This window comes from Desmodus rotundus, chromosome 8, assembly GCF_022682495.2.
Source record: "Desmodus rotundus isolate HL8 chromosome 8, HLdesRot8A.1, whole genome shotgun sequence".
Classification (NCBI taxonomy): Eukaryota; Metazoa; Chordata; class Mammalia; order Chiroptera; family Phyllostomidae; genus Desmodus; species Desmodus rotundus.
In genome coordinates this window covers 112,905,007-112,930,147 of record NC_071394.1, presented here as the reverse complement: position 1 = coordinate 112,930,147, position 25,141 = coordinate 112,905,007, and the positions used below count along the sequence as shown (strand labels likewise).

The following is a 25,141-nucleotide window of genomic DNA, read 5'->3' as shown; positions in this document are numbered from 1 at the left end:
AAGATGACGCCCATTTATGGACAATTCCTCTGTTTCAGGAACTTTATATTCCCCATATCTAATTTCTGGGATAATGCTCTCGTTTTACAGAGAAGTTAAACGATGTATTAAATCACAAAAGCAGTTCTGTGGTGGAGCTAGGATCTAAGCCTAGGTTGGCCTCACTTCAAAAGCCAAGCTCATCCTTTTATTTCCCTTCCTCCTTTTTTCTCGTCTTCCCTTTCTCTCTATTTTCTTTCCTTTTCCTTCCCTCCCCCTTTTTTCCTTTTAAAAACTCTCTCTTTTTTTGTTTTAATTAGGCTCAGTGAACTTAAATATGATCCTGAACAATTAATAAGAGGTGGATCTTAATTGGAATCACAAGATTGATTAATTGAAATCCATCATAAGAAGCTTTCTAAGTTAACTTGTTCATTGGCATACATTCGAGCACCAGGATTCCATTTTATGTCTAGAGGTACACAAAAGTCCTTAAGTTACAGTCCAGAGAATTAGTTCACCATGGTTCAGACTTCTCTTGTTTCCCCCTATTGTCTTCCTCTGCCAAGTGGGGGATAGTCCAAGACCCAAGAATCCTCCTGGAGTGCCTGTATCTGGCTATAGGACCCGTTAGTATTTTGAAAGTGCTAAGAGAAAGCACATTCAGACCACACGGAGAAGTGACACCTTCTAATCTGTGCTCCTTCCACTTCGTTAGGATGCTCTTGAATCTGTTTCCAAGGTGTAGGGTTTTCCCCACAAGCCTTTATTATATCAGAAGGCATGCCTTAAAATACTCCGTTGAAAGATTTCCTAAAATTTTACAATGTCAATATTTTTTACTATAATTTCTACTCTTCTTTGGTTAGGTGATACATCATTTTTCATATTTCTTTAAATTCATAAAACATTTATTGGATTTTTGGGATTTGCATAAATCTTTGGGAAAAATTTTAAAACTTGAAAAATATCAATATGGAGATAATTCTAATATTTCTAAAATCTGTTATACTTTACAAAGGACATATACTTCTTTAGCTTATTATCTTCAGCATAGTTCTTCTTGCTCAGCATCTCTATGAATCACAGGGAGGTCAGGTGACTTGCACAAGGTCACACGGCTTATAAATGGCAAAGCCATGCTCAAGATTTAGTATTCTGTTTGAAGAGTTGAGATCCCCCCAGAAAACAGAGCTTGAGAGAAGGGTCTGCCTTGCAAGTACACTTGACCCTTGAACAATGGGGGAGGGGAGCACTGTCAAAAATCCATGCATAGCTTCTGATTCTACAGTGGGCCTTTCACATTCTGCAGATTCAAAAAGCCGTGAATTGCAATCGGTGTTTTCCAACTGGGTCAGGAATCTGTAGTTGGGAATGTGAAAATACTGTTTTTCCAGCAGATGTAAAACCCACCAATAGGAAGAGCTGATTGTATTTATTGAAAAAAAATCCACATTTACTTGGACCCATGCAGTGCAAACGTGTATTGTTCAGAGGTCAACTGTAGTTGATTTTTTGAAAGCATCACAAGGATCAGGAGTAGGGAACTGGGACGAGTGGAAGAAAGATATGTTATCAAGCTGATCATTGGTATGGGCAACAAGGCTCAGCCTGACAGGGACCCCTGAGTCTCTGTATTCAATAGCCTGTGTGATTTCCACTCGAGGTGGAAGAAGGAGGCAATCCACCAGCTCCCATTTTCCTTTGGGTATGTGTGGCAACATGGGATAACTCCTGCATAAATTCAAATCTGTGTGCAAACAGCCAGCCTCCCTTAGGCGTGTCTCACTGAGGTATCAGAAAAGCCCTGGGGAGATACACATTGTTACTGAAGCAAGAAGTTGCCTGGTTACAGCTGTGTGAAGCTAGTTGCCACAGCTATAGTTGGAGAAAAAATGGCTAAGAGGTTTTAAGAAGGTCACAAGTAACATCCAATATATAACTTTTGTTCTATATTTAAAAATAGCCATTGCATTCAAGGAGTTCACAGTCTATTGGAGGAGGATGACAGATGTTCAGATAATGGTAAGAAAATGTTGGGCAGTAGGGTAAGTAACGGTAGCTCAAAGGAAGACGTGCTTACTGTGCCTGAGACAGGAGTTGGGATGACCTGGAGTCTCCACACAGGTAACTTATGTCCTGGGCATGAATAAGAGATTATCAGAAGAAGGAATACAGGGAGATGTGCACTGTTTGGGAGGGACAGGTATCCTGCATGCTTGTGGCATTCTGTTAGAGTGCAGTGAGGGTGTCATTGGCAGATGGGGCTTGAAAAGCACACTGGTGGTAGATTGTGAAGGCACAAAATTGACTGGCATTGAGTAGGAAGAGGAGAGAAAAGAGACACTTAGGCTATCATTAGTGACTGTTGATGGCCAAATTTGGGAGAGTTTGGGAAGTAAATTGAAAGTGAGTCAATTATTTATAGGGTTGGACAGAATTGAGTATAATTTTGGAAAGAGTGGGTAGTGAGGGAGAAAGTCAGCTTGACTGAGGGTGAAAAACCGATGAAGTACAATCACCAGAGACATGGAAGTATTTGAGATAAAGTCTCTGGGATATAGTGCAGAAAGAGCCAGAGATACAATGTTAGAGGTTTTTATATCTGCTTACTACACTTGATTAACAGTTGTGTAGATGTAAACAATTTAGTTAACCTCTCTAAACCTCATTATCTTCATCTAAAAATGGGGTTAAAAATAAACACCACACAAACGCTTTGTAAGTGGAAACAACCCAAATATCCATCGATGGGTGAATGGATAAACAAAATGTGGTATATACGTCGTACAATGGAATACTATTTGGCCTTAAGAAGGAATAAAATTCCGATACATGCTACAACATGGATACACCTTGAAAAGATTATGCTAAGTGGAGTAAACTGGACACAAGAGTACAAACATTGTATGATTGCACTTGGGTAAGGTAACTAGAATAGTCTAATAGAATTTGGGATGATGAAGTTCTGAAGATGGGCAGTGGTGATGAGTGACAGCAGTTCAGATGTACTTAATGCCACCGGACTAATTCTTCAAGATGCTTAAGATAGTAAGCTTTATGTTATATATATTTTACCAGCATAAAAATAAAGTGTTGTGAGAATTAAGGTGGGTAGTGCATACAAATAACATACCTTCATAGCAATGATCAGAATTATCAATAGATCAGCATCGGATCTCGGCAAATGTGGAATAGAAGAAAAGGGAGATGATGGGCGGGATGACTTAAGAAAGGAGGTCAAGATATCTCTTCTTAGAGGAAAGAATGGAGGAAAGGGTGGGCATGGGTATTTGAGTCCTTTTTGATGTAGATGGGATGGAGGTGTAAGGAAATCCTGCCTGGTGACTTTCTTCTCTTCTTGAAGAAGTGTGAAGGTTGAAGGTAAGGTTGGGGGCATGGGGAAAGTTACAAAGTTGTGGAAGGGAAAGGAAACAGGGGAAGAATAAGACAATTGCTAAGTGGCAGAGAGGAACCAGCTGAGGTTGCCTATGATAAATTTGCAACAAAGCTGGTGAGCGTGGTTATGTCGTTTTCCTACAGTGGCATCTGACCACACAGAAACAACCTGGAAAAAGAGGCAGTTGGATTGATTTAAGGTATGGCATGGAAAAACAGTTGCAGGTGGAAGTTTAAGAGCTGAGGAAATGAAGGGTACTCATTTATTTAGACTACAGTTTATTTAATTGGTTGACCTTGTGGTCCAGGCTGGAGAGGAAAGAAAGCGAAGCAGGAAGGACTGAGCAGCTGAGAAGAGACCTAGAAGTTTTCAAGGGACCAGAGATTTTAATGAAGGGAATATACAGTAAACATGGATTATGATGAGGGGGTTAGAACACCAGAGTTCATGATTTTGGAGAAGTTCCAGATACTGATCAGGTAAGGGCTCAGGCTGAAGGCAGGTGGGTGGTGAATGATGCGGAGCTGTTGTCCTCAAACTTCAGGTCCATCAGAAGTATCTGAGGTTCTTTAAAACATGCTTTGCGGGGCACTCAGAGTTTCTGATTCCATAGCTCTGGAGTGCACCAGCCAAACTGCATTTCTACCAAGTTTCCATTTGATGCTGATGCTGCTGGCTTGGGACACCATACTTTGAGAGCCATTGCAGTAGGGCATACAGAAAAGTCTGTTGGTAGAGGGTAGGGTGGATCTTCAGGATGGGTGTTATACATGGCAGAAGATAAAGAAAGAGGGCTCTGTCCCAGTGCCAGTGTTTTCAAAGAACATGAGGAAATGACTTGGGGGGTCTGAAGAAGATAAGGAGGATGTGGCATAAGCATGAGAGGTCTGCTAGGTTGACCAGTTGGCCATCCCATCAAAGCTTTACATCACGTTCAAACTTTGGTGTGGTAGTCACTGAGTATGCAGGTTCAGCTTCCCTAAGGCCCCCTAGACCGGCCATAGTGAGTTCTGTATGCATCCCAGATAGTTTAATGATTTACTGCCTCTTCAAATGATTTTTGTTATATGGTTGTATATGTTTATGCATATATATTTTATTCTATATTAAAATTATAGTTAGTGAAGAAAAGAAAAAATAGATCTTTCTAATAGAAATAAGTATTTTATATGAATAAAAAATTTATACAAATTTTATGTCTAGAACAAAGGATTTTTTACATGTACTTCATACATGTGATATGTTTAATTTTCAGTCTTCCCATCACTCAGAAAAGTTTATTGGATCACACTCCTCAAGAAAGTTGTAAAGTCTCATTCAAATATGTTTAAAAGTCCTCCTTCTTTCTTACTGGGTAATGTTTTCCACTTTAATATTTTCCACACATCCTTTTTTCTTCTTCATTTTTTGACCCAACCAACTCTTCAGAAGACACATTAAAGAGTTTTACGTTTATATTTCCAAAATAATGAAAATCATCTCCTTGTTCCGCCTAAGCAGCACTGTGGCACACGCTATTCAGCCTTAGAATTTCAGCCGATGTCTAGCATTTTCAGGCAACTGTGAGCTCATTGCTCTCAGAGTTGGTAGCAGCATCTGTCATTCCAGTGTTGGATGGGGCTTACGTCACCCCATTCATTGGAAATAAGTGGGTGAAAATGAGCTAGCGTTTTTGATTTCTACAGGCATTAGACAGGTTTTATGGGTTTACTTAGAAATTCTCAGAACCCCCATTTTCTAGACCTCTGCTTCTTGCTCTGCATTACCCACCATCACAGTTAAGAAACTGCCTGCATGCTCACAGTTCTCCCACCTGGTGCAGTGCAGTAGCTAGCCTGAGAGGGCCAGTCCCTTCTTCTAGGTGGCTGCTAAAAGGCTAGTATAGTTGGCACTAAGATCTGTGTTTCTGGCTTCTCCTGAAACTTCCAGACTTGGATTAGATGCCACACCCTTTGAAAAATGGAACGTGGTTTTTCCCCAAGGCGGTTAAATGATGCAGACTTGAAGAGGAGGGTGTTAACTTCCTGTGGAGCTCACTTCATACAAAGGAGAAAAGGCTAAGGAAGGCAGCTAAATTTCCCTCTCACCTCTCTTCTCTCGTGGACTGCTCCAAAGTACCCTTTCCCTGAATGACCTGTCTGGAGGAGTCACGTGCGGCTCAGCAGAATTGGCTGTGTCTCATTGCAGATGGTCGGGAAGCAGTGGCCAGTGTGGCAATGCATTACCTTGAGTTGCTTGCTATTCTTCCCTGCCTCACATCCCTTTTCCTCACTTACTGCCTGGGCCTCGCACTTCCCAAATAAAGCATGAGCACTTCAGTCTTGTCTGAGGCTCTTTTACCAAGATCAGAGACATCACTCCAGGGCACTATCTACGTTGGCAAGAGCAGAAGCTCTTATATTCCACTGGATGTGTAAAGAGTCATATTTAGGAACCAATATAAACCGCCTCAGCATTCCCAGTGTAATCCAAGGATATTTTAGGTCCGTGGTTCTCAAGGCCACCCAGTCAGTAGCATCAGCATTACCTGGGAAATTCTTAGAAATGCAAATTCTCAGGCGGTGGGCCCCAGAAATCTATTTTTTAAAGCCCTGCAGTTGATTCTGGAAAAGTTTGAGAATCATTGCTTTAGAGCTCCTTATAGATCAATGTCTCTGACAGCTACTGGACTAACTTCCTCTATAATCTGTTATTACAACAAAAAGAAGCTAACAGGTTTTCAAAGATTGACACCTGCGAATGGAATATACATGCAACCTCCACCTAAGTGTGTCTAATTACTAACATGTAGTTGAGTCTGCTCTGAATTTTCAGTGACTATTTTATTTGTAGCTGCTTTTCAAGTCCACCCTTTCCAGGTTGCTGGAAAGACCCTGTCAATATACAGGTTGCTTGGTGAGCATGGCAGGGAAGGGAGGTTGATCATTTTGAGTGACACTTCATCTAGACACTGTAAGTCTAATAGTGCTTATGTTACCCCACAACGGAACACACCTCTCCAGTGACTGAATTCTAGTGGTTCATAAATTTTGTGGTATTCTCTTCTGGCCAGTACTAGATAAACACAGCAAAATTCTCGCTCTCTCTCTGCCCTCTACTTTTATCGTATTGTATTAGAAGACAGTCAGCTTAGCAAAACTGCTCTGAGATTTCAATGTTCAGTCTTTAAAATGCGTTAGTAACTTTGTGCCTCAAGAAGGTAGGGCAGGGCAAGTGATTCTAAATATTTGGACGTGAGAAAATTCTCTGGATGTTGAGATTGCACAGTCTCCGCTGTGGGAGTGTATAGGATTCGTATGTCCCAGTTGCCTTACATTTTTCTTAGCTTCCTTGTTTAACTAGAGACGACCTTCTTGGCCCAAGACTGTCTCTCTTTACATACTGAAGTGTGTTAGGAACACAAGCACATTCTAACAATGTCATAGTATTCACATACTGTTTTCAGACACCCTGGTGTGCTTTTAATGATTTTCTAAACATATGGTACGGAACAAAGCTGTGGTGTGGGAACTGAGGGATTTCTCTGTCGTTTTTTACACTTGGCTTGGTATTTAGTTTTTATGTTGTACTTCTAGAATTATTAATTGAATATTGAAATATTAATTGCCTACTAAAATTTCATTAGATTATGATGGTTATGACAGAGTTCATGAATTTTTAAAAGTTTAGCGATACGTACACACTGTAGGAATAGGGAAATTAGTAAAAACACTTAAAGGAAGCTGAGACTTAGAAAAAGTGCAGTTAATATCTAGCTGTGATAAAGACTTGTGCAACTTTTATTGTAAAAAGATAATTAATGAATAATGCCCTTAGGTGTTTCATGGTGCACCTTATCATCTCCCCCTCATTCATTGATTGCCTTATTTTGTTTCATTTGAAATAACTTATTTATGATTGTAAAATTACTCTATGTCAATTTTTACTTAATAATGGCAAAATCAGACATATCTTAAATTCCCAATGATGGTTAGATCAGTTATGGTATATCACTAAAATAAAGCACTTCTCATAATTTAAAATGATGTTTTAGAAGTATATTTACTCAGAGGAGCAACCATGCTCAACAGGACAAAGGCAGCATTTGTGAGCTAATCTGTTACTCCCTGGAAATTCATATTTTAAAAAGGAGCAAAGCAGGAGAATGCCAAAAATAACAGACACAACTCCTAGCAGTAAGACTGTAGTGATTTAAACGGTTTTTTTATTCTTTGCTTATATTTTCTAACTTTCCTACAATAACCAGAGAGTTTCATTAATCCATTTAGCCATTTCTCAAATGGAACAAATGAAAAGTATACATGATCATCATTGATAAATCATTGATTTTTCTTTCTCTGTGTATTGCCTGTGAATTTAGACATGCCTTTTGCTTTATTAAAAAAAATATCATGGGTTACGGGTAATAGTTTTGTTAGCTATTGCTTCATAATATACCAACTCTAACAATGAACTGGTTTACGACATTAACAGTATATTCTTTATCATGATATTTTGGGCTTGAGCATTTCCTCTGTTTGCTCTGCCTGGCTCACTCATGGTGCAGCATTTATTTGGAGGGTCTTCTGGGCTGTAAGGCCCAAGGTGATTTTACTCCCCTTTCTGGAGGTTGGTGCTAGCTGTGGACCCTGGCTCCCCTTGTTCTGGCTTCTCACACCCAAGCAGGGAGCTAGACCTGCTTCCTCACCTCACTCTCTCCAGGCTGTGTTGCCACAAGCAAGGGGAGGAGTGCAAGGCTCTTGAGACCCAGGCTCTGGATTACACATGGCATCACTTCTGCCATATTCCATTGGGAAAGCAGGTCACGAGTCCAATGGGGTGAGCAAACAGGCTTTTCTTTAAAATGGGAAAATCAGCAAAGTATTAGTGGCCATATTTAATATTCCAGAAGGGTTGACCAAACTGTGAAAGGCAGAATTCCATAGTTATGAGCAAGAGATGTTTTCTTACTCTAACATCTTGAAACTATAAGTAATTCCAAGGTCCTATTAAAATGTTACTTAGTACATTGTTGGTGGGAATGCAGACTGCTGAGGCCACTGTGGAAAACAGTATGGAATTTCCTTAGAAAACTAAAAATGGAACTTCCCTTTGACCCAGCAATTCCGCTGCTGGGATTATACCCTAAGAACCCTGAAACATCAATCCAAAAGCACCTATGCACCCCAATGTTCATAGCAGCACAATTTATAATAGCCAAGTACTGGAGGCAACCTAAGTGCCCATCAGCAAATGAGTGGATCAAAAAACTATGGTATATTTACACAATGGAATTCTACACAGCAGAGAGAAAGAAGGAGCTTATATATACCCTTTGCAACAGTATGGATGGAACTGGAGAGCATTATGCTAAGTGAAATAAGCTAGACGGTGAGGGACAAATATCATATGATCTCACCTTTAACTGGAACATAATCAGCAAAAGAAAAAAGCAAACAAAATATAACCAGAGACATTGAAGTTAAGAACAATCTAACAATAGCCAGAGGGGAGTGGGGAGGGGACAGTGGGGACAGTAGGGAGAGGGGATTACAGGAACTAACTATAAAGGACACAAGGACAAAATCAAGGGGGAGGGTGGAGGTGGGGGAGTGAGGTGGGTTCGGCTGGGGTGGGGTGGAGGGATGGGGAGAAAATGCAGACAACTATAATTGAATAACAATAAAAAATTTGAAAAATAAAATAAAATATTACTAAAATTAAAAAGAATCACATATTTAGCAAATGTCAAGTCAGTATTTCTGTTATTTAATGTTAGTTATCTCATTAAATCAAAGAATAACACTAATGGTAGATCATTTTTTTTTCATTTTACAGGTAAGTGAAATAAGGTTAAGAAATATTAACCATGCTGCGTAGGACCCAGCTAGTTAATGGTGGAGACAGGATTTAAATTCCAAGTCTGAATCCAAAGCCTGATTTATTTCCTTCTGTGCCTTCACTGTCAACTACAATAGCCACTAGGCACATGTGACTGTTGCAGACTTAAAGCCAGCCAGTGGCCGTTGAGGTGCATGCACTGTAAGTGTCAAATACATGGTGATTTACGGAAACTTAATGCAGAAAAGGGGGCGTAAAATGCATCATTGTAGATTTCTGCCATGTGGAAATGCTGTTTTGTGTGCATTGAATTAAATATGACATACCATTGCCCTGTTTGGGTACTTAGTTGGTTGGAGTGTTGTCCTAATGTGCCAGAGTTGTGGGTTCAGTCCCTAGTCGGGGAATAGGTAAGACTCAATCAGTGAATGCAGAGGTGAGTGGAGCAATAGACCGGTCAGTCTATCTCCCTCCCTCTCTCTCCCTCTCTCCCCCTCCCTTTCCCTCTCTCTGAAAATCAATTAAAAAATTTTTAAATACAACATACTATGAAATTAATTTCACCTGTTTCTTTGCCAAAATCATAGCAACCTTAAAATCCAAACAAATGATTATTTGATATTATATGAGTGAGGAAAACTAGGAATAAACTATGGCAAATTGATACACACTTTTGCTCACTGTTAATTTACAACTAGCAAGTGGCCTGACATTCAAAAAACCACTTTCTTAAATTTTCCTTGTGTTTCTGTATCTCTTTTCTGTATTATTTATCTTGAATTATCCTCATGTGGGTCACATGGAAGGCTAGAATGTTTCGATCTGCCTTTGTCCCTTATCCATGTGGAAACACAGGATGGAAATCTGTGACAGCCCACGATGCCCGCCTGCCAGTCTTCACCGTTGTCCCCCTTCTGCTTTACTGGTTGACCCATCCTCCCTGCTCTGATTGTCTCAGTTGTGGAGTTACTGCCCGGGGGATTCACCTGTCTTGGTGTTACTCTTGGCTTATTGCTTTACTCGTCCCCAGGCCAAAACCTCAGGGTGGCTGATCATTTGTACCCCTAGCACTTCATTTTTTTGAATTAAGAAAGGCAGATGTGTTCTTTCATACGAGAACGATTTTCCAGAAATCTCATGCCGTTAATAATTCAGCAATGCCAATGACTGATTTTATCATTTTCTAAGGGCTTTTTTACTTTGTCTTTTATGCACTGTACTATTCGGAGCCCTTGTAATCTGGCCAGAGCCTTTGGTTTAACCACCCCTTAGGTGAAGCAGCCCTTTGGAACTAATACTTCCTCTTATCGGAGCAAAATTGCACGTGCCAGTTTGTCTGTTTGGTTTGCAAAGTTCATCACACACAAGGTTATAGAAACTCACATGGAGAAATTGAGGAGAAATACAGACATTTGAAAATCAGATGCTTAACAGTTGCCATTTCTGCTGTCTTTCATGAACTGTGAAGCTGTGCCATATTTTTTTTTCCTGTTAAGCTTAAGTATTTTGAAGTGTGCTTATATTTTAAGGGTTTGTGGAAGTCTTGTCACCAAGGGAAATAATGTTTCCAAAAACATAGTAGCCAAAAAATCTTTAGGGATGCTCCTCTTCTTGGCACTTCTTGAACATTATAAATAAAAAGCATACTTTTTTACATCGCCACAAGAAGGAATCTATTTACTATCTCTCTTGCTAAGATGAAAGAGGAAGGCAATTGTTTAAACTAAAGTTTTAACATGGACCTGTGTGGACCAGGGTTTTGCAGCATTTCTTAGCATGTCATGCAGTGCACAAATTCGAAAGTGTATTGCTGATGGGATACCCAGTGGGTTCCTTATGAAGCTTACAGATCGCATCGGTTTCCTTGCCTACTGGCAATGTACCTGTTCTAAAGCATTAGCTTAATAATTAGGATTTTTCAAATTGCCAAGCAAGTTTGCAAAACTAGCAGAATACATCCGTGTCATTTATTTTCTTAAGCTGTACTCCCACTTCATTTAAAATGAAGACATCCCTTTGAACAAAATTAATCGTTACTTTTTTTCCAAGTAATCTCTTGAAAAATGTGACATTCTTAAGTAGCTAATATGTTCAGAATAAAAATGGGAAATTCTTTGGAAATCTGTTTGCAACCTAGCTTTGCTCTGATTAATAACCCTTGCAAATGTGCGCTTATTATACCATAAACATGACCTTTATAAGAACATTAGGAAAATCAAACTATGGATATGCCATGTCAGAGACTTTTTAAATGTCAGAAAATGTAATGCTTTTAAATTAATGTGATTTTATAATACTTAACTGCTGAGGGTATTTTTGAACTTTTTATAAATGTGGGGCTTTTCAAAGATCCTTAAAGGGGTTCAGTCACTGAAATAGTCAGCATTGGCTTGAATTAGATGCTAGAAAGTGTAAAGCTACTTGGAAAAAGAAAACAGGTAACTTTTTTAGGATTAGTGTCATTAAGTTTGCCAAACATGTAGGTTATTTATTACCTCAATTTCTTTGAGCCTCTGACCGGAAGAACAGTTGGAAGATGTTTTAATCCGAAGAGATGTTTCCTAAACACAAAGATTTGGGGTGTAGGTGTGTAAGGGGGGGCAGTAGGTAGAGCAGAGCCCACCTGGGGTTGTTGGAGTTGATCATGACAGCTGGCTGTGGATATGCAACCGCTTCCACTAGGAAGGCTTAGGGCGGAGGTGGACACATGCCACACACAATGTTGGATTTCTGTCACTGAGTAATACGTTTACCAGAAACTCAGTGGCTTAAAACAACACCCATTTATTGGTTCAGAGTTGTGTTGGTCTAATGTCCAGTACTAATGTGGCTGTGTTGTCTGCTCAGGGCATCGTAAAGCTGAAATCAAGATATTGATTTGGACTGAGTTCTGATCTGGAAACTCTGGGGGAAGAATCTGTTTTCCAGCTTATTCTCGTTGGCAGAATTCCGTAGTTCCTGTGGTTGTAGGACTGAGGCCTCTGTTTCCTTGCTCCTGGCAGCCTGAGGGTTACTGTTAGCCCCTTAACACATGGCCTCCCTCTTCAAGCCAGCGACAGTACATTGAATTTTAAGTGCTTTTGTGACCAGCAGGAAAATGTTTGCTTTAAAGGGTACCTGGGATTAACTCAGGCCTATTCTGATAATCTTCCAATTTTGAGGTCATATCATGTAGCATAACCTCATTACAGGAGTGATGTCCACAGAAATTCACAGGCCTGGGGATGATGCAGAGTGCACACCAAGAGCCAGGAACTCTTAGGGGCCATTGTAGAGTTCCGCTCAACACACACAGCCACACACACTCTCACCTGGACCTTGGCTTATTATTTCTCTTCGCTGGCCTTGGGGTTCTCCATGCATAGTCCCTGGATCAAGAGCATCTGCATTACCTAACAATTAGAAGTACAAAGTAGCAGACCTTACACAAGGCTCAGTCAGAAACTCTAGGCAGGAACTGTCCCCAGCAGTTTGTGTTTTAACAAGTCCTTTATCAGAGATAACAAGTATCTCTGATCCTCACCCAAGTTTGAGAACCAGCAGTTTAGACCACGGTTAGCAAACTAAGGCTGGTGCAAGAGAGCCGAATCTGGCATGATGATTGTTCTGGTAAATGAAATTGCATTGGTACACAGTCCTGCCCGTTTGTTTACATATTGCCCTGTGGCCGCTCTCACACTGCAATGATGGAACTGTAGTATAGACCTATGGCCCAGGTAGCCTAAAATACTTATCTGACCCTTAAAAAGAGTTTGCTACTCCTGCTTGGCAGGTAGATTATTTGATTGCTTAAGTCCTATCCAATTCTAACTTGTGCTGACTTTGCACATCTTCCCATACAGATCCTATAGAATTGCATAGGAGACTTCGAGGCTCATTCTTCTAAAAAGGATTAACCCTTGACAGGCTTTCCTATTAGAGGACCTGAAAGTGTGTCATTTTCTCTAGACATGTTTGCAACATCAAGAACTTTTTTGTCCCTCTTCTGCACTTCCAGTGTGCTCTGTCTGCTTTCTCTGGCTTAGGCGGAAATGGAGAACATATGTTCACCAGCCTTCCTACGTTACTTTACAAATAGTTGAAGGCTATTAAGTCACACTGGGTCTTGTCTCTTCAGGCAAGCATTGCTAATACAGTACCTTTAGCTTTGCCCCATTCTTTTTCTTTTTCTATTTGCATATCCTTTAATCATGTCTTCTTTTCTGTTCTTGATATCTTATAGGTCATGTACACTTTTCATAAGTTATTAGACTCTGAACATACCTAGCTATTCTTTCTGGCTTGTGCATTAAAATAAAACAAAGTAAAATAACACACAAATCCTCTGATAGTCCAGGTTGCAGCTCTTTATTTTGTTGAGTTCTATGTAAAACTATATCTATTCTGAGCTCACCTTTGTTTGAAGTTCACACAATGTGACCTGCATTCCTTCCTTTACATCCTTTCTCCCCAAAGCAAGTCCAACAGTCTGACTCATTTATGGTTAAGTCCTACTTTCTGAGGTTGGATGCAATGATGTCAAACATTTGACAACCCTTTTCTCATTTTTGTCCATGTTTTTAACACCTGGCAAATCAATCAGTAAAGGAAATCAGTGAAATCTGTTTTCTGTTCCTTTCCCTTCATCGCAGTAAGTTTGGGTCTTAGTTGTGATATTTTCTGATCTGTGGCACTAAAAATACACACGAGTGTTGTTTCAACATGTTTTTGGTATTCTTTTATTATTCTTAATCTGGATTCTTCGAGAAAACATGTTTGTGTATGTGTGTGTGTGTTCTAAATGTATGCAGAGCTGTTGTTTTGTTCCTTTGGTTTCCCTCCTGCCAACTTTATCTGTGGTGTACATGTGTGCTCTTGGTACTGCGGATTTCTTTGAGGGACAGCCAGCTCTCCTGAGCTTGCCCCTTGAGGTATACACTGCCATTTATTTCAGCAGATTAAACATGCTTGTTTGAAATATCTCATTATGGAAATAATCACTTTTAATTTACCAATTGTGTAGCCTTTACCTTTTCAGAAACGTAATGAATAACATAATTTCCTCCATGCCAATCAAATTTGTATCCCATACGCCAAAAATTTAGATTTTTTACTCATAGAATATATTGACATAGGCTTTCTGAACATGAGTTATTTGAAATAAAAAATAATGTTTCCTAAGATTTACCTGATCACTTTTTTTGTTGCCGTTATCAGGGAAGGACTTCAGATATTTGGTAACAGTATTAATCATGATGGGAGGAGTCTAAGGTCTTTGCAAACAGCTCTACTATGCTCATTTCTGTAATTGGCATTTATCAATCAGTTGAGACCTAACCCAAACTAGCCAAATGAGAACGTAGCCAAGGGCAGTTCACACTGGAACACAAAATTAAAAACAACACTACAAAACCCCCCAAAATGTCTGCCTGGCTTTGTGACAGTGGCCGCCGAGAAAAGATTGTATGCACGGCCGTCTTGATGGTACGAGGGAATGTACAATTATGAGCTTGTGTATATGGGTAGAGAAGAAAGGGTATTCTGTGTGGAACTGTGTAGCACTCATGATTTGGCGAGTAGTAGTTGAGAACAGGAGCCAGCTGCAATTTTGGCTGGGCTAATCAAATTCTCCAGCTATAGTCAAGACTGGCATAAAAAATTATTATTAAGATTTCCCCAGTGCCAACATGGCATTTAAACTTAGCCTAAAAGAATGGGCGAAAATGTAGCGAGTAGGTAAGAAAGCCACCCCTAACACTGAGTGACCTTGATTCTAGTGCATGTGAATGTTAGAACATGTCACATTCTGGTGAAAAAAAAGTGTCAGTCATCGTATCTGATACTGTTGATTAAACAGCACATACGGCTCTTTGCTAAAGAAGTGGATTTTATACTATTTGAAAATATGGAGGAAAGGCCAAATTCATACCAACCAGTGTCCAGAAGTAGCTAGATTCCTTTTGTTAATATACGCTGATATTAACAAATTGTGAGGTTTTTTTTTACTTGATGGTTCAGGAAGGGATTCCATTTTATTAAGTAGGAGAAAACTATTTTCTGAAAGGAAAGCTGGAGAGATTAGAGGTGGGGGATAAAATGTAAGAAATTTAAAAATTGAATGTAATTTGCCATTTCCATTTATTTTCTTTAAATACTCTTTCAAATAAGCACTGTCTTGTTTATTTATATATTAATCTGTTCACTCAAGAACACTCAAATGCCTATAATTTTCAAAGCACTTTGTTAGGCGTCATGGAAAAAAAATAAGGTAATACAGACATGGGCACTCCCCTTCAAAAACTTTTAAGCCAGAACCAAATAACTAGACCACTAAACAAAAAGTAAGATGCATAAGAGATGTGATGTTTCATGATTTAAACAATAATGTTAATAAAATCAAACTTAATAAAATATATTAATTTATTTTAGCATTAAAAATAATAATCATTAAAAAGTCAATAAGAATAGTTACTCTGATTTAGCATTTACTCTGTTAAACATCTCTCTATGGAATCCTCAAAGAATGCCTGTGACTTAGATACTGCTTTCTTTCCCTGAGAAAAGAAGGAACTAAATAGCTGCCAAGTTCCTGAGGACATGAAAACATTGAAATTTGGATTCAGGTTTCTGATGACAAAGCCTGTTCTCAAAACCACTTAAAATAGTCTGTGGAAATTTACAAGAGAGAAAGTTGATTATGGTGCTAAATGGACAGGGGGAGGCATTTCAGCCAAGCCTTGAAGGGCACAGAGGAGTTAAGTAAATTATACAATTTTTTTAAAAATTAAAAAAAGTATTTTTCTTACCTTAGTTATATGAGGAGACCATCAAATATTATGAATAGGCAAGAAAAGGTCATGATGACATTGATAACACGGGAGACAGACAGGTAGCACTTAGAAGGCATAACGACTTTTGAAAATGATATGCAGGACAGATTGAAATCATTCAGGAAAACGTGGGGCCAATTTCAGAAGACACATTTCTTACAGAATTTCTCTCCTCTCTCAGCAGGCATTCCTGTTCAAAGCAATTTGACTCATTCCGTTTTATTCTTCCTTTGGGATTAATGTTCTTCAAAAGCACAAAATCATCTTTACAATTTAAGGCAAACAAGCCCATGAATTTGGAAGGACTAACTCCAATTCCTGGGGCCTGTGAGCAAAGCCCCTTCTCAGGTTTCTTTTAGGGTTAGTAGCTGGTTTTTTTTTTTTTCCACAGAATTTTGGGGGCATACGCTGATGGGGTCAATCCGCAGAATTTCTACTATCTTAAAACAGATCAATAAGGAAGAATACCAATGAGAGAGCTCTATATCCTCAAGATGTTCGATTACATCCGAGTCACGAGGGCCCTCAGAAACTATGTTTACTATGTCAACACCCACTGTTGCACAAAGCCGAAGAATGGAAGTCACCCACTCATTGAGGAGGAAATGCCAACCTCCGGTTATCCTCTCAGCTGGGCAAACTTGTCAGCAAAGTCCAGTGCTCTTCTTAGTCTTCTCCCCAGATTCTAACCAAAGGAATGCTGAGCACTTTGCCAAATGGCTTAGTGTAAGAAAACCATGAGGATTATTTCACTATCCATCTTTTGTTGGTTACAAAGGAATTCTCTCTCTCCTAAACTGCTTTATGAGCATGTGAGTAGAGTTCAGGATGTCCTGCTGTTGCCACGTTTTGATCCTTTGTGTTGGGGATAGCTAGCTCTGATCAACTGGGTTAGATACCGGTATGTTGTATTAGAAAGATTCAGAGGCCAACGAGAAGTAGGATTGATTGCTAGCCTATGTCCTGAGTACTAGAAAGTGGTATCATGGATTTCTGTCCTCCTTGGCTTGTGGAGAAAATGGATAGAATCTGATTTTTTCAAAGAATAAGGGTATTGAAATCAGTCAACTATGTTTGCACCCCTACTTTGAATTAGCTGCCAAACAGTACGTATTCTCATACATCCTTTTTCCACTGCTAAAAACTAAATTTGTAAGAACTAATGGAATTTTTGTGACTATTAAAATAATATATATATAATTGAGGTTATAATTATTATTTTAGTGGTTATCATTATTTTTTGAAATTGGGACTGCTTTGAGTAATTCGGTTTATATGGTTCACCACATGCCAGCATAGTACAATTTTATTACTGGAATATTTTACTCTTATTGCTAAATGAAAATTTTTTCTTAGAAATTCATTTAGGCCTGTGCTATTCTGAACACCCAAATTCTAAGCAATAATAAGAAGATGAGTTCCTTGTAAACTTGCATTTAATGAAAAATCAGAGACAATTTCTCTGGCTTTCCTACATCAGCCGGTTAATCCTGACTCAGTGTGAGTTGAGAATTAGTAGCACAAGTCAAGATATGTATGTGCATCCCGTCAAGTGAAAAAGTGTTTATCTTAGGATACAATTCACAGGAAGGTGAGAGCTTGATAATGGCAGCCAGAAAAACCTGTGTTCTCTTGTTACCTTGGTCTCTGGTTTTGGACTTCGGTCCACGCCGGGTATTCTGAGCTCAGGGCCTCTCCAGATTTAACCTTCTCTCCAGATTTAAACTTGAACGCTCATCATCTCTACCAACAGGGCTCCCAGGAGTGAAGCTCCCGCTGATTATCTGCTTCCCTTTCATTCTAGGTTAGCTTTAATCCTCTATTTAACTGCACTGTTTTATGATGTCTTCTAATTCATCCCGATGTAGATGTCCTGTTTCATTGTGTGTTGCATCGTGGTGACGGCTGCATAACCTTGGTTGATGACTTTCTCCTCCCTGAGGCTATAAGCAATTTCTGTTTGGTTCCCCCCCTCCCCATTTGTAAATCCTGTATCTGCTGCCTGCTGGCTATTTGAATGTGGAAATTTAGGTTTTTTTCCTCAGAGGCAATTTTTGCTTCCATCAATTACTCTTTTAAATTGGTGGGACTCACAGCTTAGTAGGTACTTGAGAGGGAGAAGGATATAATGTAATCAAAGAATATGGGCTTTGGTTTCTAATTTTTCTTGGCTCTACCGTTTAACAAGGTGGTTTATCTCCAGTAAAACGATCTCACTAAGCCTCCCTTTCTTCACCAATGAAATGAGAACAAGGCTATCGGCATTGTTTACATAAATAATGTATGTAAACCCAGCTAGCACAGGCCTAGAACAGAGTCAGTGCTCGAAGCGACAGGACTCCTTATGAAAAGGAAATGTGGTTCTGTGCATCTTCTTGCTTGCAATCACGTACAGGCATTGTATTTCTCTTCCATCTAAAGCCAGTCCTTGTCAGGATGCCACAATTACTACAGTTCCACTAGAAAATGATTTTCCATCCTCCCAAGGATCAGATGTTTCAGAATTAAGAGAAAATGTAAAGTTAGGTTTGTTCTAAGCGAAAGCTGCCAGAAGAAACAATCACACGCGGGCTGAGACTACACAGAGCACATGTCAGCTCCACAGGGAATGTTCCTGAGGAAACTGAAATCAGAATTTCTCTTTGCTATTACAGAGCCTGTGAGAATGTTCACCAAAGTGGAAACCAGAACTAACAGTTCCTACACCTTGGGAGCTAATTGATGCTTCAAATAGGATGTGCTAAGTATAGGCCCTTCTAGATAGCAAAAATGTGATCTTCGCTGTTCTTAACACATTGTATTTAATTTGATGATGTCGACAGTGACTTAGTCTCTTCCTCCATGGTTCTTTCTAAATGTCACCCCATGCTAACTCCAGCAGCATTTTCTAGGAATTTTGTGCCATGGTTTTGAAAGAAAACTCAATTGAAATGTAGAAAAAAAGTTACAGTGAAACATTGAGGGAAAACATCCACAATCAAGCAAATGCTCTAGGTCCAAAACTATTTTAGGACTGTATAAATGTAACTACTCCTTAACTGTTAAGGAGTTGAAATTACATTTGGCCCTTTTGAAAGCAACCTCGAGGCTGATATGGCCCCCAGTGAAAATGAGTTTGACACCCTAGTTCTAGGAGATATTACCATTCTATTACTAAATAGAATAAAAATCTGATACTTGTTGGTGAACATATTTGTTCCTATACATTTTAGTCCATTTGGGATGTTATAACAGAATATCATAGATTGGGTGGCTTATAATCAACAGGCACTAATTTCTCATAGTTTTAGAGATTTGGAAGTCTAAGATCAAGTTATCAGCAAATATGGTGTAAAGTAAGAACTCACTTTCTGGTTCATTGATGGCCCCCTAACATGATGGAAGGGATAAGGGATCTCTCTGGAGCCTTTTTAACCCTGGCTGGTGTGGCTCAGTGGATTGAGTGCCAGCCTTCAAACCAAAGGGTTGCTGGTTTGATTCCCAGTCAGGGCACATGCCTGGGTTGCAGGCCAGGTCCCCAGGACGGGCCTTAATAAGGGCACTGCTAATCCCGTTCTTGAGGGCTCTGCCCTTAGGACTTATTCAACTCCCAAAGACTTTACCTCTGAATACTATCACATTGGGGATTGGGTTCCTCCATATTAATTTTTTTGGGGGGGCAATATTGAGTCTATAGGTTTATGGTGTCTGGTAGACACCATATATGTGTAATCACGATTATATATATATAGTATTATAAGCAGCAGTGGAGGCCAGAAACAGGTGAAATTGCTTGAAGAGTCACCTCGGTGCACATTGGTTTGATTTGCTTTGGCAAAGTTTAATTAAAGCTTTATGTTCATAGAATCATTTTCCTCTACCACCTGTTATTGACAAAAGGCAATCTAGGAATAAAATGTAGATATAAGAGCTTAGACTGTGGAAGCAGAATATTTGGTGTTGAATTCTGGCTCTACAACTTACTAAGTGTATGGCCTTGAGCAATTGTCTTAGCCTCACCGTTGCTTGATTTCATTATGCATAAGGCTATGGAAGGTCGAAGAAGATATATTTCATAGAGCACCCAGTATAGCACCCAGTGCGCAGGAGCCGAAATGGTATCACTTTTGTGCCTGTGAGGAAAAGGGAGTGCTTACAAAGATAGAAAAAATTTACACCTAAAAATGAATCCATGTTTAGTAACATATATAGAGAAAAATGTTAATAAAATTTTAATATAAAAGACCAGAGCTTTTTATGTTTGGATCATTTGTTGTTGTTCTTTTTTTAAGGAAAAAGTCAACAATGGAAGCTTAATTGAACTCAAAATCTATGATAAGTTGTGTCTCACCTTTTATCAATGTATTCCAATAAACTCTCTGATTATACAGTACCTGTTTCTTTTCTAGTTCTTCAAGGAAGTTGCTAGTTTCTGAAATGGACAAAAATTGTTAGTCTGCCATAATAGAAGAGAGGGTACAATATCTCAGAAGGTTGTAATTCACTTTAATTCAGGCATTTGTTTGCTGACTCAACTATTCATTCATCCATCCGAACCTCTCAGTAGGTATTAAGAACTTCCTAAAACATTGAAGTCAAGGAGGAATGCAATAGACACACTTGTCTATTGCAATGGACATACTTGTCTACGCAGCATCCTTATGTGTGTGCTCTAAGTCCAGCAGTTAATGTTCAGGTGGCAGGCAGAATAGGGCACCCATAGAGTGACCCTTCTGCAGCGATGTCTAGAGATGCTACACAGAGGACATTAGATTCGAGCTGCATCCTGAACCAGGAATCGATGATTGGTTATTTGCCACACTTTGATGTAGATTTAGAGACTGTGTGTGGATGGCTGTACTGAGATAAATACAAATTACGATACTTATTATACTGTCATGGGTTCACATTTTCTGGGCTTAATTGCTCACTGAAATTTAACATTGCAAAAATGAGTTATATTTTATATTCTTGATTGAATCAGTTCCTTTCCATGCCTTTAAAACGTATTTACCCGTATCTATGGTGACTTATTCTACTTTTCCTTCCCAGTCAAGTTTTTCAAAATAACTTCTCCTCTAGTCTCCATTCTGAATCCCTGATCCATCCCTGATCCCTCTCAAAAGTGGCTCCTCTTTGATGTTATCAACTTAAATGACTGCACTTAGTTGACTCATAAAAGTCACCAAACATCTCCAAGACTTTATATCTAACAGATGTTGCTTTCTTACTTGGTCCCTCTGCAGGCAGCCTTAGACAATGTTGACCACTCATTCCTTTTCTAAACAGTTTGTCCCTCTTTCCTCTGGGTGATCACATTCTCCCCACCCCCTCCATCCCCTTTTTGCCCTTTTTGCCAGTTCTCAGTCTCCTTCACCAGCTAAAGGTCCTCAAGACTTAGGCCCTGGTCTCTTTGTTCTGCACTTTCCCAAGGAAATCTTTTTTCTATCCACGATTTCAGTGCCTACCAGAAGACTCTCCTCCCATGTGGACTCTGAATGAAGTCTGCCTAGCACTGTCTTCTAAGCTCCAGTTCCACTGATCCAATGGCCACATTTCCACTTACACCTTAAACTCACTGTGTCAAAAACTTAGCTTGTCTTCTCTTAGACATCTTTCTGTGGTGTCTTTAGACATCTTAGACGTCTTTCTATGGTGTTCTTTATCTCAACCAAGAGCCTCACAGCTACACAATAAGGACAATTAAGTGAAATAAATGAAGATGTTCCCGTATTTGTGTCTTCTAACACACCTTAATGCACTGAGAAAACCACTCAACCACTTAAGCTCAGGAAATGTTTTATGAATACCTTAGATGACATTTAGTGCCTACCCACCCAGATTGTCAAGTGCTTAGAGATGAAGGAAAGAATACGACGCAGTTATCATGGGGGAGAAAACATGGGAAAGGAAGATATTTATCAGGCCGTAGAGGAACCGCATGCCCTGCTCACTGACATAGAGACAACCATGCAGGCCAGTCCCAATAGAAAGTCAGAGGTCACAGAAGAACAAGACCATGTAACGAGACGTCAGGATCATTTTTTCCCTTTAATGACTGAGGTGACCAAATCCTAAATATTGTGGCAAAATTACCCTGAGAGGCAGAGATAGTGAGGCAGGTTTAACTGCCTGTATTAGCTGGATTTAAACATGCGGCTGTTGGAGAAACTAGATTGTGACATACTTGGGTGAATTACGAGCTGTGTGACAGCATTGTCAAGGATGATCAGATATGAACAAACATCCATTTGCTCCACGACTACCCCTTTTTGCCTCCTTCATTTGAAGATGTGGTATCATTTTTATCCAAAACACTCATCGATTCCAGCAGTACCAGTTTTTTAAATTAGGTTGCCCTTCCAGTATTATCATCATTGAACGCTTGCGAAGGTTCATATTGGCCATCGTCTTCTCTAGGAATGGCTGACTGATCCTTTCGAGCAGGGTCCCAGCAGCATGTGGCAGTGTCCATGTGTGGCTCTGGGAAAGCTCTCCTCTTCGATCCCAAAAGGAGAAGGGCCCCGGAGAAAGCAAGACTTCCTCTCCTGTCTGCACTGCATTCTGAAGCGGACTGTATCAGGCATCCTATCTGTAAATTACTCGTCACTCAAGGATGTTGGCTTTTCACTGGAGCTGCAGTGTCCAGTAGAAGTTTCTGCAATGATGGAAATGTTCTATTTTTTTAATTTTTTTTTAATTGCAGTGTTGACATGGTAGCTTCTAGCCACACATGGCTATTGAGCATTTGAAATATGGCTGGTGTGACTCAGAAACGGAATTTTAAATTGCACTCAGTTCTAATTTAAAATAGTGACCTGTGGCTGATGACTACCATATTGGACAGCTCAGCATTAGAGCACATTTTTTATTAGTTATAATTGATGTTGCGATTAATTAAATGATTAAATCACGGGAAATTCCTCTTGAGAGAAATGTTACATTTTTACATTCACGGGTGCTGACTTGAGAGGGTGTTTCTAGGCAAAATCTTTCAACTTCCTGAGGAGGTACATGAGGAGGTACTTGTTTTGATTTCTGCACCATTTGACAGATGGCTGAAGTACAGAGGGATATTTAGGGTTAAATGACTAAACTCCTTACTCTGGCATTCCTAACAGAATCTTCTGAGGTGTCTCCCAGGCACCAGAAATTGCCTCGAGACTTGGTCCAGTAAGCAAGAGACTCCACTTTTCTCCCAGTGAAGACTTGACCCAGGATATTGGCAACTGGATAACAGCAATATTTTGAGTTTGGTCATGACAGTCCATGACTGTGACAGAGCAGACACTCTTAGTCTTTCTTAGCTGCCTTCCAAAATGAGTTTTGAGGTGACTGAAATACGTCAACACCACAACTTCAAATGAATCAATAAATAATTGAGACAGTGAAAATGTGGATCACTGACATGGGTTTTTTTCTCTTTTTCCCTGTGGGTAGATCGAGTCGCTGACCGTTGATACGGGCAAAAGGCTTTGAATCAGTGTTTCCAGAATGATACTCCAGGCCCTGACTCATACTTCCATTCTTACCTCATTCTTCTCTCTGGTCAAGTGCAGGGTGTGACTTAATGCGACCAACTGTCCCTGGTGATGAGATCTTGCTTTAACCTTGGAGTTGACCAGCCAAGGGCAAGTCACTTTAAGCCAATGGGGCCCTTCTCCCTCAGGCAGAAACTGCTGGATCAACTTTCCAAAACCTAGCTGGTGAATCAACACTCCAAAACAGAGAGGAAAGCTAAAAACAAAATACTGGTGACCAATTCACACAAAATTCAAGTTTTACCTCAAAATACGTTTCTAGTTTTATCATTCGGTTGGGAACAACATTTAAAGGAGGGTAGGAACTGGGTGGGAGTTTGGATCAGGGAGGGGTAAGGAAATGTGGGAAACATACGGTGTCCTAGTCAAGGAGTAAGAAATAACAACAGGCTGCCCATTGTAATGGCCAGCTGACACCCTGGCTCATTTGAGGGGCAACCACACAGAGGGATACAGCGAACACGCATTCATTTTCCTCATTCGTCCAGTAGATGACGAAGAATGTAAAGGCAAGGGCCTTTGAATCATGTTTGATATGTGATATGTGTGTCTTTCTGGATTATTTCTCAATACAGGGCGATGCCAGCATGTTCCTGTGGTAGATAAATATTGGCGAAAAGTACAGAATATTCTTCTATTATCTCCTTTAGAATGAATGTGTGTCTTTTTTGAACCATGTTAAAAATTTCTCACAAGATTTATGATTTTAATGTATTATATTCTGAGTTCAAGAGAGCTGGCTTGCTTAATAGGACAAATCTGACTTTGTAGAGTGTTCTTTTTGTTTTTATGTTGTTTGTTTCTTCTTGTTGTTTTAATTTTAAAAAGCTATTTGCATTAATGTATTGAAAATTGTTAAGTTCACTCAGGTGGACATTAAATGCCATTTATTACCTATGTAATTTCAGGTAAAATATTTTACTTCCCAGAGCCTTGACTTTGAGTTTGTAAATTGGGTATGTAAATAGTTACCTGGCAGAGTTATCGCACATTAAAGGAATTAAAGGGATAGCAGTCCTACTTCATGCCAATGAATGAATAGATTGATAAAATTTGGCTATGTTCTTTACAATCACTCCTACCCACCCTGGCTAGCTGGTTTTACTCACTACAGTATCCTACAGCCTGAGTGTTGTGTCAAATCAAGTTCTGCCTTCGTGTCCTAAGTCCACCATTTCGTTTCTGTTTTGTATTTGTAGTATCAGATCTAAAGTTCTCATCCCCTCTCTCCCACAGTGGGCGTGGCAAATTCGAACTGAAATAGTTGCGACTCGATGTGAGTAGTCTTCCTGTGTATGCAATTAGCTGCTTTGCAAGTAACTACATAGGGCTTGATGTTCTATAAATGCTCTAATGTTTTCCTGTTAGGCATGACTACTCAGAAGTTTTGTCATTTAATGATAGTTCACTATTAAAAAAATACATATATAAAATTGATGGTGAAGGGAGGAGATACTATAGAAATTATTTATCCCATCAGGAAAAATGTAAAATTACTTTTATATAGATATATGTATGTGCAAAATTATTATATCTATCTACTTATTCACAGTTCAAAAGCATACAGTGGCATCATGAATATTTAACAGTGGCAACCCCTGATTATTTTGAAC

General features: G+C 39.5%; 1 protein-coding gene across 4 annotated transcripts in view; it reads left to right on the top strand.

Moving 5' to 3' along the window:
• ZNF385D (zinc finger protein 385D) overlaps window positions 1–25,141 on the top strand; it is a 741,503-nt gene that overhangs the window by 504,107 nt on the left and 212,255 nt on the right. Inside the window, exon 1 of one of the 4 annotated variants that reach the window (XM_045200168.3) lies at window positions 1,911–2,004. The exons of the other annotated variants lie outside the window; for them this stretch is intronic. The gene's annotated coding sequence lies outside the window, so the exon portion shown is untranslated. Of the gene's footprint in view, window positions 1–1,910; window positions 2,005–25,141 lie in introns of those variants that run through there. 4 annotated transcript variants of the gene reach the window in all.